Genomic DNA, 16,302 nt, shown 5'->3' with positions numbered 1-16,302 from the left:
TTTTACACATCCATCTTCAACCTCCAATCCTTATACAAAGTATCTGTATGTCGGTCCGTCCTTATACAAATGTTTGATAATTTCTTCTTGATTTCTTGACCTCAAACACATTTCTTTGCGAACAATGCTATTTTCGATCACTGACTTTTGTGTGGTGTAGTTGAGTGACGTTGATTAATAACCCATATGCATATCCCTGGCAATTTTTTTTCATGTAGACAACGTTACAGCTGAAATGGCCTCAAAAATATAAAATTTTCCTGTTTTCATAGAAAATCATATTAAGACAATAACTAAAGTCGCGGTTAACTAACTGAATTGCGGAAAATTTCATTGCCTATTACTGCTCGAAGAGACAAATGCTACACCTGTAGTATTTTGCCAATGTGGTTATAGGCCATAATAGTTAACAATTGGATACGCGGAAACGAAAAATAAAAATAATTGAAAAAGAGAATAGAATTTTTATGGCAATGTTAATATTGAATTCAATTAAAAACAAAAAAATCATTAGAGTGAAAGCCATCGAATCTCGATGATCACATCATTATGATGGTGATAACGCATCCATTGTGTCTTCGGTTTTTTGAAGACCACCAATATTGAATTTTGATGAAATGTTGAGTATCTTGTTAGTTTTGTCTGATTGGCTGTATGACGTTGAGTAATATGTGGAGTTTCCAACAGTTTTTCCTTAGCAAATGGCTTTGGAAATGGGATGAAAAATCGTGTTGTTTAAAACACTAATTTCAAGTGTCATTCGAGAAGACGAATGGATCAACGTAGGCGGCATAATCTATGGTCAGTAAAGGCATTTATTTCCAAAATAGCAAATAGACATAAGTTGATCAAAAAAAGTTATATAAAAAATATATAGAAATAAAATTTTCTCTAGAAATAAAATGTTGGCAAAATTTTCTTTCGAAATAAAATTTTGGCAAAATTTTCTTTAGAAATAAAATTTTGACAAAATTTTCTGTGGGAATAAAATTTTGTTAAAACTTTCTATGGAAATAAAGTTTTGACAAAATCTGCTATATAAATATATTTTTAACAATATTTTCTGTAGGAATGAAATGTTGGCAACATTTTCTATAGAAATAAAATGTTGACAATATTTTCTGTAGAAATTATATTTTGACAAAAAATTTTATAGAAATAAAATTTTGACGAATTTTCTCTAGTACTATATTGTTGACAAAATTTTCTCTGGGAATAAAATGTTGACAAAATTTTCCCTAGGAATAAAAGTTTAACAAAATGGTCTATAGAAACAATATTTTGAAAAAATGCTATAGAAATAAAATGTTGACAAAATTTTTCGTAGAAATAAAATGTTGACAAAGTTTTCTATAGAAATAAAATTTGACAATATTTTCTGTAGAAATAAAATTTTGACAAAATTTTCTATAGAAATAAAATTTTGACAACATTTTCTCTGGGAATAAAATTTGACAAAATTTTATATAGAAATAAAATATTGAAAAAATATTTCGTAGAAATAAAATTTTGACAAAATTTTCTATAGAAATAAAATTTTGACAACATTTTCTCTGGGAATAAAATTTTGACAAAATTTTCTATAGAAATAAAATATTGACAAAATATTTCGTAGAAATAAAATGTTGACAACATTTTCTATAGAAATAAAATTTTGACAAAATTTTCTCTAGTACTAAAATTTTGACAAAAAATTTTCTGGGTATAAAATATTGACAAAGTTCTCTATAGAAATAAAATAAAATCAAAAAAACAATTTTCTATAGAAATAAAATTTTGGCAAAATTTTCTATAGAAGTAAAATATTGACAAAATTTTTCTAGGAATAAAATGTTGACAAAATTTTCTATAGATATAAAAGTTTGATAAAATTTTCTATAAAAATAATATTTTGAGAAAAAATTCTCTAGTACTAAAACATTGACAAAATTTTCTCTGGGAATAAAATTTTTACAAGATTTTCTGTACGAATAAAACAAATTGCCTTTAGAAATAAAATTTTGAAAAAGTTTTCTATAGAAATAAAATTTTGACAATATTTTCTGTAGAAATTAAATTTTGACAAAAATTTTTATAGAAATAAAATATTGACAAAATTTTCTCTAGGCATAAAAGTTTCACAAAATTTTCTATAGAAATAAAATTTTGAATAAATTGCTAAAGAAATAAAATTTTGACAAAATTTTCTCTAGGAATAAAACTTGGATAGAATTTGGTATAGAAATAAAATGTTGACAGTATTTTCTGTAGAAAAAAAAAAACATTTTGACAAAATTTTTTATAGAAATAAAATATTGACAACATTTTCTTTAGAAATAATATTTTGACAAAATTATCTCTAAGAATAAATAAAATTTTCTATATAAATAAAATTTTTTCTAGTAATAAAACGTTAACAAAATTTTCTCTAGAAATATAATTTGGACAAAATTTTCTATAGAAAAAAATGTACACAATTTTTTCTATAGAAATAAAATGTTGACAAAATTTTGTCTAGTAACAAAATTTTGACAAACATTTTTATAGAAATAAAATTTTAACAAAATTTTCTGTAGTACTAAATTGTTGACAAAATGTTCTATAGAAATAACATTTTGACAAAATTTTCTATAGAAATAAAATATTGACAAAATATTTCGTAGAAATAAAATGTTGACAAAATTTTCTATAGAAACAAAATGTTGACAAAAATTTTCGTAGAAATAAAATGTTGACAAAGTTTTCTATAGTAATAAAATGTGACAATATTTTCTGTAGAAATAAAATTTTGACAAAATTTTCTATAGAAATAAAATTTCGACAAAATTTTCTATAGAAATAAAATTTTGAGAAAAATTTCTCTAGTACTAAAATAGTGACAAAAATTTCTCTGTGAATAAAATTTTTACATGATTTTCGGTAGGAATACAAGTTTGAAACAAATTGTCTTTAGAAATAAAATTTTGAGAAAATTTTCTGTAGAAATAAATGTAGAAAAAACAAATTTGGCAACATTTTTTATAGAAATAAAATATTGACAACATTTTCTTTAGGAAATATTTTGACAAAATTATCTCTAGGAAAAAATTTTCTGTAGAAATAAAATATTCTGTAGAAATAAAATTTTTAAATTTTTAATTTTAAATTTTGTTGTATTATCTAATAAATATAAACCTTTATTGTTATTTAGTTTAGGATTTGATAATAATGACATACTAATTCTTAGAATTAAAATACAATTAATGACTTTCTTTATGATGTATACATTGAACTAAAAAAGAAATACTTTCTTATTGTTCTAATGTGATAAATAAAATAAATAAATTACAAATTGACAACATAGAAATAAAATTTTGACAGTATTTTCTTTAGAAATAATATTTTGACATAATTATCTCTAGGAAAAAATTTTCTGTAGAAATAAAATGTTGACACCATAGAAATAAAATTTTGACAAAATTTTCTTTAGAAAGAATATTTTGACAAAATTATCTCTAGGAAAAAATTTTCTGTAGAAATAAAATGTTGACAACATAGAAATAAAATTTTCACAATATTTTCTGTAGAAATAAAATTTTTACAAAATTTTCTATAGAAATAAAATTTTGAAAAAATTTTACAAAATTTTCTCTAGTACTAAAATGTTAACATCATTTTCTCTGCGAATAAAATTTTGTCAAAATTTTCACTAGGAATACAATTTTGACAAAATTTTCTATAGCAGTAAAAATGTTGACAAAATTTTCTATAGAAATAAAATGGTGACAACATTTTTTATAGAAATAAAATGTTGACAACATTTTCTATAGAAATAAAATTTTTAAAAAATTTTGTCAAAAAATAAATTTTTGTTAAATTTTTCAATAGAAATAAAATTTTGACAATTTTTTCTATAGAAATAAAATTTTGATAAAGTTTTCTATAAAAATAAAATTTTGACAAAATTTTCGTAGAAATAAAATGTTGACAACATTTTCTATAGAAATACCATTTTGACAACATTTTCTATAGAAATAAAATTTTGACATTATTTTCTGTAGAAATAAAAGTTTGACCACACATTTTCGTAGAAATATAGAAATAAAATTTTGAAAAAGTAATTTTTTGATAAATTTTTCTATAGAAATAAAATTTTGAAATTTTTTTCTATAGAAATAAAATGTTGACAACATTTCCGTAGTAATTTTCTATAGAAATAAAATTTTGACAAAGTTTTCTATAGAAATAAAATTTTGACAAAATTTTCGTAGAAATAAAATGTTGACAACATTTTCTATAGAAATACCATTTTGAAAAAATTTTCTATAGAAATAAAATTTTGACATTATTTTCTGTAGAAATACAATTTTTACAACATTTTCGTAGAAATAAAATGTTGTCAACATTTTCTATAGAAATAAAGTGTTGACAAAATTTTCTATAAAAATAAAATTTTCTATATAAATACAATTTTTTCTAGTAATAAAACGTCAACAAAATTTTCTCTAGAAATAAAATTTTGACAAAATTTTCTATAGAAAAAACAATTTCACAATTTTTTCTATAGAAATAAAATGTTGACAAAATTTTCTCTAGTAACTATTTTCTCTGGGAATAAAATTGTGAAAAATTTTCTTTAAGAATAACATTTTGAAAAAATTTATATAGTAATAAAATTTTGACAAAATTATCTCTAGGAATAAAATTTCGACAAAAATTTCTCTGCGAATAAAATTTTGACAAACTTTTCTCTAGGAATAAAATTTTAACAAAATTTTTTCTCAAGGAATAAAATTTTGAAAAAAAATTTCTATAAAGTCAATATTTAGTCAATATCTTTAAAATTTTTTAGAGATATTTTAATTCTTATTTTATGTTTTACTGTCAAAGTCCATTGTGGGTATGTTTATTCTTTTGGTAGACGTAGCAATTTTCCCAAATAAATTGTCGCTGTTGGGAGTGACCATAAAATAATAAATAAACTTATAAAATAAAATAATAAATCATTTCTTTCGTAGAAACATTTTTTTCATAATAAACACAAAAATTTGCTCAAAAACTACAAAATAAGATTATTTTTTATTTGCTAGTTTTTTTTTGTAAAATTTTCTTAAAATTTTTGGCTCGAGTGGCAAACGTGGATTTAGGATGTCTTTACATTTCTTGGTCTATGTGGTTAGGTAAGGCAAATCAGATGGTAATATACGTTAGACAACTAATCAATTAGTCAGGAATAATATTTAGTTGAATTCTAAATGTCTTATTATTAGCCACAGCTAATACCAAGGACCAATTTATAATTTTTCCTATAATTCTTTTTCTTCTCTCTCCGAAGAAAATGTCCGTTTCATGAAAATAATCCAAGACAAGAATTCCAATCTGTAAATATTATATTGTTCTATTCTAAAGATGGGATGCCACCATAACCACCATCGCCACCAAATGCTAAAACCAAAATAATGATGGACAACTTTAGCAATCATAGATCAAATTATGTTAGAAGCTAGGAAAATTGTTGTTTTCAACTGGAGGCCAAGAATCATCATTAGTGAGTCCAATTATGGCTAGATTGGAGTCACTAGAAGAGGCACAGTTGAAATTAATGGATCAAATTACACAAAGAAAAAACAAAATAAGAATAATGTATGTAACAATGTATAGCAAAATATTCAAGTATTAATGGGATGTTGTTTTTTTTTTGTTTTATTAGGAAAACTGCTTGAATTGATTACAAAAGAAAATATTAAAACTATAGTGAAACCTTTCAGAAGTGGACAACCACGATCGCCTCAAATTTGTCCATATTTATTAGGTATTATTTGTCTCACGACAAATATCCACTTTGGATATGGAAAGGTGTCCGCTTTTAAGAGCGTTCCAGTTTGGGAGGTTTCACTGTACTTACTACGGACATTGAAAAAAATTTACTTTGATCAAAAGATTTTGTTATTGATTTCAATCCTACGCTGTGGCTCCTTTACAACTGATATTGAAAAAAAATCTAAAATAAAGTTTATTGATATTTTTAATTTAATGAAATTTTTCAAAAATACAGTGAAACCTTTCAGAAGTTGACTGCCGTGGTCGCCTCAATTTTGTCCACATTTATGACTTACGAGAGCTTAATTTTAATGCGATACTATAGCAAATGTCTCACTACAATTGTCCACTTTGGAGAGGTGTCCACTAGATAGGGTCACGGCCTAAAGGAAAAAAAAGATGATGCGATCACCCCCAGATTTGTAGCATATTCGAAGACAATTTCAGAACACCAAAACTTTTTTTCCGTGCACCCTACGACCCCCCGAAATACAATTTATTGTGCTGTGTCGTCATTTGAAGTCCGATCGAAAAGAAACGCATATCGTTATTCGCGGTTGATCAGGAGCTATATTTCGTGCATAGGTCATTTTTGACTCCGACGTCAAATTTGATTTTTAATTTTTTTAGGGTTCACGGAAAAAAAGTTTTGGTGTTCTGAAATTGTCTTCGAATATGCTACAAAACTGGGGGGTGACCGCATCAACTTTTTTTCGTGACCCTATCTAGTGTCCACTTTTCATAGGTTTCACTGTACCGCCTACCTTTCTTCTATAATATTTTTTTGTGTTAAAAATCGATTTTTTCTATATGTACCAAAAATTAAATAATCTCATCTTTTTATTTTTTCCAAAAAAAAACTAAAAATTTTAAATTAAAAGAGAAATGATTTTCGTTTTTGCTTTTATGGACAATTTTGAAGAAAAAAACTGAAAGTGTAACCCAATATAAAGCGAAAAGAAAAATTCCTAAAAACAAACTGGAATCTCAATTTTCGTCACCCAATGTGGGTCATAATTATTTTTGTTTGGTGTTCTATTTTCCTAGATTGTTTTTCGTAGACATTTAGAACACCTAAATTGACCAGGAAAAAGTCCAATAAACCTGGATAGCTGGTTAGACACAAACGGATCTACCAACGTTTAATGCTTTCCTGTCTTGTCTCAAGCACTCCAAAAATCAAAACAAACTATGCTTGGCATTAAATACAGAAGCAGTTGTAGCGAAAAGAAAGGAGAGCTTTGCAAACGCCGGCTTTGTCATAAACATTAAAAACAAAAACCTGCCTTGAAACAAAGACAATAAACTTGAGGAAGATAGGAAATTGGCTTGCGTCATACCAAATGTTGCATTTGCCATGTTAGTTCCATACATGTGTGTAATTTTTTTATTTGTTTTTCGTTTTTATTTTTTAAACGGAAAACTTAATTTTCTTGATGAAACAATGTTAAATTTTAGGCAACAACAAAAAAATTACATTTTCCCATTTAAGGAAATTTATTTCGTACACTTAATTTCTTTTTATTTGCATTTTAATGCTATGTCAATACTTGTCGTATACGCGTTTGGTTCGAGTATGAAACTAACACGGTAAACGGTTTGATCTCCTCAGTAGCCAATTTCCTATCTTCCTAGAGTTTATTGTCTTTGCCTTGAAAGTCTTGCCACAAAACAAACAAGTTCGAATGTATCCACAATAATAAACAACTTTATCTGAGTGTAGGGATGCCAATGTTGAAATTTTTATTAAAAAAGGAAAAGCTATATAAAAAGAACTGAATTAATGTAATGAGAAATGTTTAAGGGGACAAAAAAATGGTCCGGCGGTGGTCTAACTAATTTATGATCTTTTTAGCCAGCTTACGAGTTACACAAAATCAGGAGTTCGGTGCTCAGAAGAATCTTGGAATTTCTATCTCAACGCAAAACACTTTCTACATCTCTCAGAAGGTGACAGCCACAGTTGCCTCAAATTTGTCCACATTTAAGAGGTGCCCAATTACGAGAGGTTAATTTTAATGCGATAATATAGCGAATGTCTCACACTAATTTTCCACTTTTGAGAGGTGTCCGCTTTGTAGAGTTTTCAAGTTTGAGGGGTTTCACTGTATTCGAGAAATAAAAATGGGAGATCGCTCATTACGGATTTATGAACCAAAATTAAAAAATAACAAAAATACTCTAGAACTAAATGTGGGTGATCGATCAATATGAATGCGAACCATCCTCATAACTTCTATATTTTTGGGATAAACAGGGTGGCTGATATCTTATGTAACCAACTTGAGGTTGCCATCATTTTTAAGCAGCTCGTATGACAGCTGACAAACTTTTGTCCATTGAGTTCATTTTATTGTTTACAAGCTTACAAAGGCATTTTTATCTATAGCATTCAGACTTATAGTTACTCGTGATGGAATTCAAGCAATCACATTGCTTTGGCTATTGTTATTGCCATCCAACATATAAATGTGAATAAATCTTGCACCATCAAGACAAATCTACTACTTCTACAAAGGGGGAGAAAAAGGAAAACTTTGATAGTATGGCCTAAAACGAAAATTATTTTTTAGAGATATGGACTTAATATTACCTTATAGAAAATTTAGTAAAAATTTTAATAAAAAAAATATATATTTTTATAGAATTTTATAAAATTTTCTTTTCTACAGAAATTTTATTTCTATAGAAAAATTTTTCAAAATTTTATTTCTCTAGAAAAATTTGTCAACATTTTATTTCTCTAGAAAATTTTGTCAAAATTTTATTTCTATAGAAAATTTTGTCAAAATTCTATTTCTATAGAAAATTTTGTCAGAATTTTATTTCCAAAGAAAATTTTGTCAAAATTTTATTTCTATAGAAAATGTTGTCAAAATTTTATTTCTATAGAAAATTTTGTCAAAATTTTATTTCTATTGAAAATTTAGTCAATATTTTATTTCTATAGAAAATTTTGTCAAAATTTTATTTCTATAGAGATTTTTGTCAAATATGTATATCTATAGAATATTATTTTAATATTGTATTTCTATAGAAGATTTTGGCAAAATTTTATTTCTATAAAAAATGTTGTGAAAATTTTATTTCTAAAGAAAATTTTATTTCTGTAGAAATTTTTGTCAAAATTTTATTTCTATATAACATTTTCTCAAAATTTTATTTCTATATAAAATTTTGTCAAAATTTTATTACTATAGAAAATTTTGTCAAAATTTTATTTCTATAGAAAATTTAGTCAAAATTTTATTTCTATTGAAAATTTTGTCAAAATTTTGTTTCTAAAGAAAACGCTGTCAAAATATTTTTTATAGGTATTGACTTAATATTTCCTTTCTAGAAAATTTAGTTTAAAACAAGTAAGAAAGTCTAAAGTCGGGCGGTGCCGACTATATTATACCCTGTACCACTTTGTAGATCTAAATTTTCGATACCATATCACATCCGTCAAATGTGTTGGGTGCTATATAAAGGTTCGCCCCAAATACATACATTTAAATATCACTTGATTTGGACAGAATTTGATAGACTTTTACAAAATCTATAGACTCAAAATTTATGTTGGCTAATGCACTAGGGTGGAACACAATTTTAGTAAAAAAAATATGGGAAACATTTAAATCTGAAGCAATTTTAAGGAAACTTCGCAAAAGTTTATTTATGATTTATCGCTCGATATATATGTATTACAAGTTTAGGAAAATTAGAGTGAGTCTTACAACTTTTCGACTAAGCAGTGGCGATTTTACAAGGAAAATGTTGGTATTTTGACCATTTTTGTCGAAATCAGAATAACATATATATGGGAACTATATCTAAATCTTAACCGATTTCAACCAAATTTGGCACGCATATCTAGAATGCTAAATCTACTCCCTGTGCAAAATTTCAACCAAATTGGGCCAAAACTCAGGCTTCTGGGCCATATAAGTCCATATCGGGCGAAAAATATATATGGAAGCTATATCTAAATCTGAACCGATTTCAATAAAATTTGGCACACATGACTATACTACCAATTGTGCTCCTTGTGCAAAATTTCAAGCTAATCGGGATAAAACTCTGTCTTCTGGGTCCATATAAGTGCATATCGGGCGAAAGATATATATGGAAGCTATATCTAAATCTGAACCGATTTCAACCAAATTTGGCACACATAGCTACAATGCTAAATCTACTCCTTGTGCAAAATTTCAACTAAATCGGAGCAAAAAATTGGCCTCTGTGGTCATATGAGTGTAAATCGGGCGAAAGCTATATATGGGAGCTATATATAAATCTGAACCGATTTCAATGAAATTTGGCACGCATAGCTAGAATGCTAAATCTACTCCCTGTGCAAAATTTCAACCAAATTTGGTAAAAACTTTAGCTTTTAGGACCATATTAGTCCATATCGGGCGAAAGATATATATGGGAGCTATATCTAAATCTGAACCGATTTCAATAAAATTTAGCACACTTGACTATAGTACTAATTGTTCTTCTTGTGCAAAATTTTAAGTAAATTAGGGTAAAAATCTGGCTTCTGGGGCCATATAAGTCCATATCGAGCGAAATATATATATGGGAGCTATATCTAAATCTGAACCGATTTCTTCCAAAATCAATAGGGATCTATTCTGAGCCAAAACACATACTTGTGCCAAATTTGAAGTCGATTGCAGTAAAACTGCGACCTAGACTTTGATTACAAAAATGTGTTCACGGACAGACGGACAGACGGACAGACGGACATCGCTATATCGACTCAGGAACCCACCCTGAGCATTTTTGCCAAAGACACCATGTGTCTATCTCGTCTCCTTCTGGGTGTTGCAAACATATGCACTAACTTATAATACCCTGTTCCACAGTGTGGAGCAGGGTATAAAAATATTGTTATAGGAAATATTCTTTTCTACAGAAATTATAATTCTAAAGAAAATCTTGTCAAAAGTTTTTTTTTTATACCCTCCATCATAGGATGGGGGTATATTAACTTTGTCATTCCGTTTGTAACACATCGAAATATTGCTCTAAGACCCCATAAAGTTTATATATTCTGGGTCGTGGTGAAATTCTGAGTCGATCTAAGCATGTCCGTCCGTCCGTCCGTCCGTCCGTCCGTCCGTCTGTTGAAATCACGCTAACTTCCGAACGAAACAAGCTATCGACTTGAAACTTGGCACAAGTAGTTGTTATCGATGTAGGTCGGACGGTATTGAAAATGGGGCATATCGGTCCACTTTTACGTATAGCCCCCATATAAAGGGACCCTCAGATTTGGCTTGTGGAGCCTCTAAAAGAAGCATATTTCATCCGATCTGGTTGAAATTTGGTATATGGTGTTGGTATGTGGTCTCTAACAACCATGCAAAAATTGGTCCACATCGTTCCATAATTATATATAGCCCCCATATAAACCGATCCCCAGATTTGGCTTGCGGAGCCTAAAAGAGAAGCAAATTTCATCCGATCCGGCTGAAATTTGGTACATGGTGTTGGTATATGGTCTCTAACAACCATGCAAAAATTGGTTCACATCGGTCCATAATTATATATAGACCCCATATAAACCGATCTCCAGATTTGGCATGCGAAGCCTCAAAGAGGAGCAAATTGCATCCGATCCGACTGAAATTTGGTACATGGTATTGGTATATGGTCTCTAACAACCGTGCAAAAATTGGTCCACATCGGTCCATAATTATATATGGAGCCCATATAAACCGATCCCCAGATTTGGGTTGAGGAGCCTCAAAGAGAAGCAAATTTCATCCGATCCGCCTGAAATTTGGTACTGATATTGGCATATAGTCTCTAACAACCATGCAAAAATTGGTCCACATCGGTTCATAATTATATATAGCCCCCAATAAACCGAACCCCAGATTTGGCTTGCGAAGTCTCCAAGAGAAGCAAATTTCATCGAATCCGGTTGTAATTTGGAACATGGTGTTAGTATATGATCTTTAACAACCGTGCCAGAATTGGTCCATATCGGTCCATAATTATATATAGCCCCCATATAAAACGTTCTCCAGATTTGACCTCCGGAGCCTCTTGGAGGAGCAAAATTCATCCAATCCGGTTCAAATTAGGAACGTGGTGTTAGTATATGGTCGCTAACAACCATACCAAAATTGGTCCAATCACACAAGAATTGGTCCATATCTGTTCATAATCATGGTTGCCACTAGAGCCAAAAATAATCTACCAAAATTTTATTTCTATAGAAAATTTTGTCAAAATTTTATTTCTAAAGAAAATTTTGGCAAAATTTTATTTCTAGTGAAAATTTTGTTAAAATTTTATTCGGTTCATTATAAAATTTTCATCATTGTCAAAATTTTATTTCTATAGAAAATTTTGTCAAAATTGTATTTCTATAGAAAATTTTGTTCAAATTTTATTCGGTTCATAATCATGGTTGCCACTCGAGCCAAATATAATCTACCAAGATTTTATTTCTATAGAAAAATTTGTCTAAAGTTTATTTCTATAGAAAATTTTGTTAAAATTTTATTTCTGTAGAAATTTTTGTCAACATTTTCTTTTTATAGAAAATTTTGTCAAAATTTTTATTTCTATAGAAAATTTTGTGAAAATTTTATTTCTATAGAAAATTTTGTTAAAATTTTATTTCTGTAGAAAATTTTGTCAAAATTGTATGTGTCCTTTGTCAAACTGAATTATATACGTATTGGATCGATCTTTTTTGATTTAATATATACCACGTATGGACTTACATACAATTTAGAAGATGGTGTTAAAATGGTTTTAAGATACCTTGCCATCGGCAAGCGTTACCGCAACTTAAGTTATTCGATTGTGGATGGCAGTGTTTAGAAGAAGTTTCTACGCAATCCATGATGGAGGGTACATAAGCTTCGGCCTGGCCGAACTTACGGCCGTATATACTTGTTTTTTTTTGTTTTTTTTTTTTTTTAAGAAAATTTTGTTAGAATTTTATTTCTATAGAAAATTTTGTCACGATTTTTTTCTATAGAAAATTTTATCAAGATTTTATTTCTATATAAAATTTACTCAAAATTTTATTTCTATAGAAAATTTTTTTAACATTTTATTTCTTTGTTGTTGTTTTTATTGCAGCTTAAAACCATACATTGACTAAACTACAAGTGTAGCTTAACCAACAGAGGACAAGAATGTTTGTCACTTGAACCTCCCGAAAAAAGGTTTTCAAGTGTTCAAGTGTGGTTCATTGTTGGGTTTAATGAACTGCCTGAATTTATTCTGATACTTGGTTGATAGTTTTGCTGCAAGTAGAGAATGCTGATGAGGAATGTGGTAATTCCGAAACGTGCGTCCATCCAACCATCTTGCAGTCTATAGGGCTTTGCCCAAATAAATTTGACAAACATTATTTTCCTCTGTTGGTTAAGCTACACTTGTAGTTTAGTCAATGTATGGTTTTAAGCTGAAATAAAAACAACAACAATGCTTGAAGAACAAAACCAACAATAACAAAACAAAAAAATTGTATTTCATTTATTTTGTCAAAATTTTATTTCTATCGAAAATGTTGTCAAAATTTTGTGAAAATTTTATTTCTGTAGAAAATTTTGTGAAAATTTTATTTCTATAGAAAATTTTGTCAACATTTTATTTCTATAGAAAATTTTGTCAACATTTTATTTCTATAGAAAATTTAGTGAAAATTTTATTTCTATAGAGATTTTTGTCAAAATTGTATATCTATAGAAAATTTTTTCGATATTGTATTTCTATAGAAAATTTTGTCAAAATTTTATTTCTATAGAACATTTTGTCAAAATGTTATTTCCATCGAAAATTTTGTCAAAATTTTATTTCTATAGAAAATTTTGTCAAAATTTTATTTCTATAGATAATTTTGTCAAAATTTTATTTCTATAGATAATTTTGTCAACATTTTATTTCTATAAAAAATGTTGTCAAAATTTAAGTTCTGTAGAAGATTTTTGTCAAGATTTTATTTCTATAACATTTTGTCAACATTTTATTTCCATCGAAAATTTGTCAAAATTTTATTTCTATAGAAAATGTTGTCAAAATTTTTATTTCTATAGAAAATTTTGTCAAAATTTTATTTCTATAGAAAATTTTGTCATAATTTTATTTCTGTAGAAACTTTTGTCAAAATTTTTATTTCTATAGAAAATTTTGTCAAAATTTTTATTTCTATAGAAAATTTTGTCAAAATTTTATGTCTATAGAAATTTTTGTCAAAATTTTATTTCTATAGAAAATTTTGTCAAAATTTTATTTTTATAGAAAATTTTGTCAAAATTTTATTTCTATAGAAAATTTTGTCAAAAGTTTATTTATAAAGAAAAGTTTGTCAAAATTTTATTTCTAAAGAAAATGTTGTTAAAATTTTATATCTATAGAAAATTTTGTCAAAATTTTATTTCTACAGAACATTTTGTCAAAATGTTATTTCTATAAAACATTTTGTCAAAATTGTGTTTCTAAACAAAATGTTGTCAAAATTTTATTTCTATAGAAAAAACTCTGCCAAAAATAACCTGGGCGCTTCTTTATGCCCCTTTTTAGCAATGTAGATAAAAACAAATTCCAAACAAATTATAGAAATTCCCCATTAACTCCCCAAATTCCCAACTCAGAAATTGAGTCACTTTCCACAAAAAAATTATCCCCAATTTGGGGAAAATCTCCAATACTGCCATTCGTGGCATCTTTGGCCATAATGAACTGTTTTAGTTTTTTTCGTTTTAGTTTTGATTACTTCATTTATATTATGAAATGTTTCGTTTTTTAATCAAATAAAACTATCCTCAATTTGGGGAAAAATTCCCAATTCTGGCAACATTGGTCAAAACGAACAAATTTCATTACGATAATGAACCTGTTCATTAATAGTATGAGATGTTTCATTATCTAATATGAAATGTTTCGTGTGTTAACGTGAAAATCATTACATTAATGAACATTTTCATTTCATTCATAAAATTTTATCCATTGCTCAATTTTAATGAAAAATTTAAATAATAGTACATAATTGCAACCACCGTAAACCATTATTTAAATCATGATTTTTTGCATTGATTTTGAAAAGTCCCTAAGTTTATGAAAAGGCCCACCCCCTACCAATCCGAAAATTCCCAAATCCAAAAAGGTAGTCTGCTTCCACGAATATGTATTTCTAATATGGGGACAAATCCCAATACTAGCAGCATTGGTCATAACGAACTGTTTTCATCACGACAATGAACATGTTCATTAATAGTATGAACGAACAGCTTTCGTTATGATAATGAAAATATTCATTAATATTATGAAATGTTTCATTATCTAATAGAAAAATCATTTCAATAACGAAAAGTTTCACTGCATTGGCTCAACAATTTTATTTATATTAATATTATCCCACATTTCTCATACAGTATATAACCCCACGGGATCTTTTCAAGTACGTACTTACCGACTCATAAGCTCCGACGTGTTTCCTAGTAGGCCATCTCTAACCATGTGCAATGATAATAACCGCATCCCATATACGATTTGTTACCATTTTAAAGCTCTCAACATTCAACCAACGTGTGGTAAACATCAGTCTTCAGCAGAGACTTCAAGCAAACAGTTCACGCTGTTGTTCTATGCCACTTTAAATCGCGGCAACAGAAAACGCGCTAAAATAAATGAAACGAACATCGAGTGTTGATAGAGAAAACGTATGTTTTCTTGGAAAACAGAAAACTTGATCTTAAAAAAAAAAAAAAGAAAACGAAAAATTTTAAACAATATCGGATAATCAAACAAAAGCCTTCAAATTTAAAAAAGATAGTGGTAATACGTAGAGATAGTCTACAGTAAAACGTCCAATTTTATGGTATATCAAAGTAGTGATCGGTTAATCCAATTGAGATCGTAGACAACAACAATAACAACGAAAATCTAGTGATCATTATACCAAACAAGTCGTACGATTTATGTGATCTTCGATTATGAGTCAATGGTAATTGAATGAAAAAATTCTTTAAAAAATTCTTCAATAGTGCTATAGAACGTCAATTTAATGTAATCTCAGAAAATAAAATCAAAAAATACCAACTATGAAAATGTTTTAATATGGTCTATTGTTATGATAATAATTTCCAACGTTGTGGAGTTTCGATAATTCAGTCTTGACTAAACAGAACTGAAGTGAAATGAGTTTGGAAAATAAGGAAAAATCACAAAAAAAATCTTTATAGCTATGTCTAGGCACCAAGACACAGTGGCTTATTGAGAAAAATTTTCAACCATTAAAGAAAAAAATTCACTACAAAAATATCTTCAGACATTTTGTTGTATATTCTTCTATGAATTGTACATTTTATGTGAATTTTTTTCCCAAATATAACCTTAATAAGCGAAATCGAGAAATCGATCTATATATAGAAGCTACATCGTTACATCAAATCTATATATAAATCAACATTTATCAAATCTCAATGTAAAAAAGTAATAAAATATTAATCCATATCGATCTGTCTTACCCATCTCCGTTTAAAAAATTTCCGGCCGATGGGACAG

At 27.7% G+C, this 16,302-nt stretch overlaps 1 protein-coding gene across 2 annotated transcripts in view; it reads left to right on the top strand.

Annotated features, from left to right (window-relative positions):
- The window catches only part of mwh (multiple wing hairs), a 446,956-nt gene that overhangs the window by 6,220 nt on the left and 424,434 nt on the right, over positions 1–16,302 (top strand). The window contains exon 1 of one of the 2 annotated variants that reach the window (XM_075308856.1): positions 15,360–15,742. The exons of the other annotated variant lie outside the window; for it this stretch is intronic. The gene's annotated coding sequence lies outside the window, so the exon portion shown is untranslated. Of the gene's footprint in view, positions 1–15,359; positions 15,743–16,302 lie in introns of those variants that run through there. 2 annotated transcript variants of the gene reach the window in all.

The sequence above is a fragment of the Haematobia irritans genome, chromosome 5 (genome assembly GCF_050003625.1).
Source record: "Haematobia irritans isolate KBUSLIRL chromosome 5, ASM5000362v1, whole genome shotgun sequence".
NCBI classification, from domain to species: domain Eukaryota; kingdom Metazoa; phylum Arthropoda; class Insecta; order Diptera; family Muscidae; genus Haematobia; species Haematobia irritans.
The sequence above is the reverse complement of the archived record's forward strand: the minus strand, read 5'-3'. Positions and strand labels throughout refer to the sequence as shown.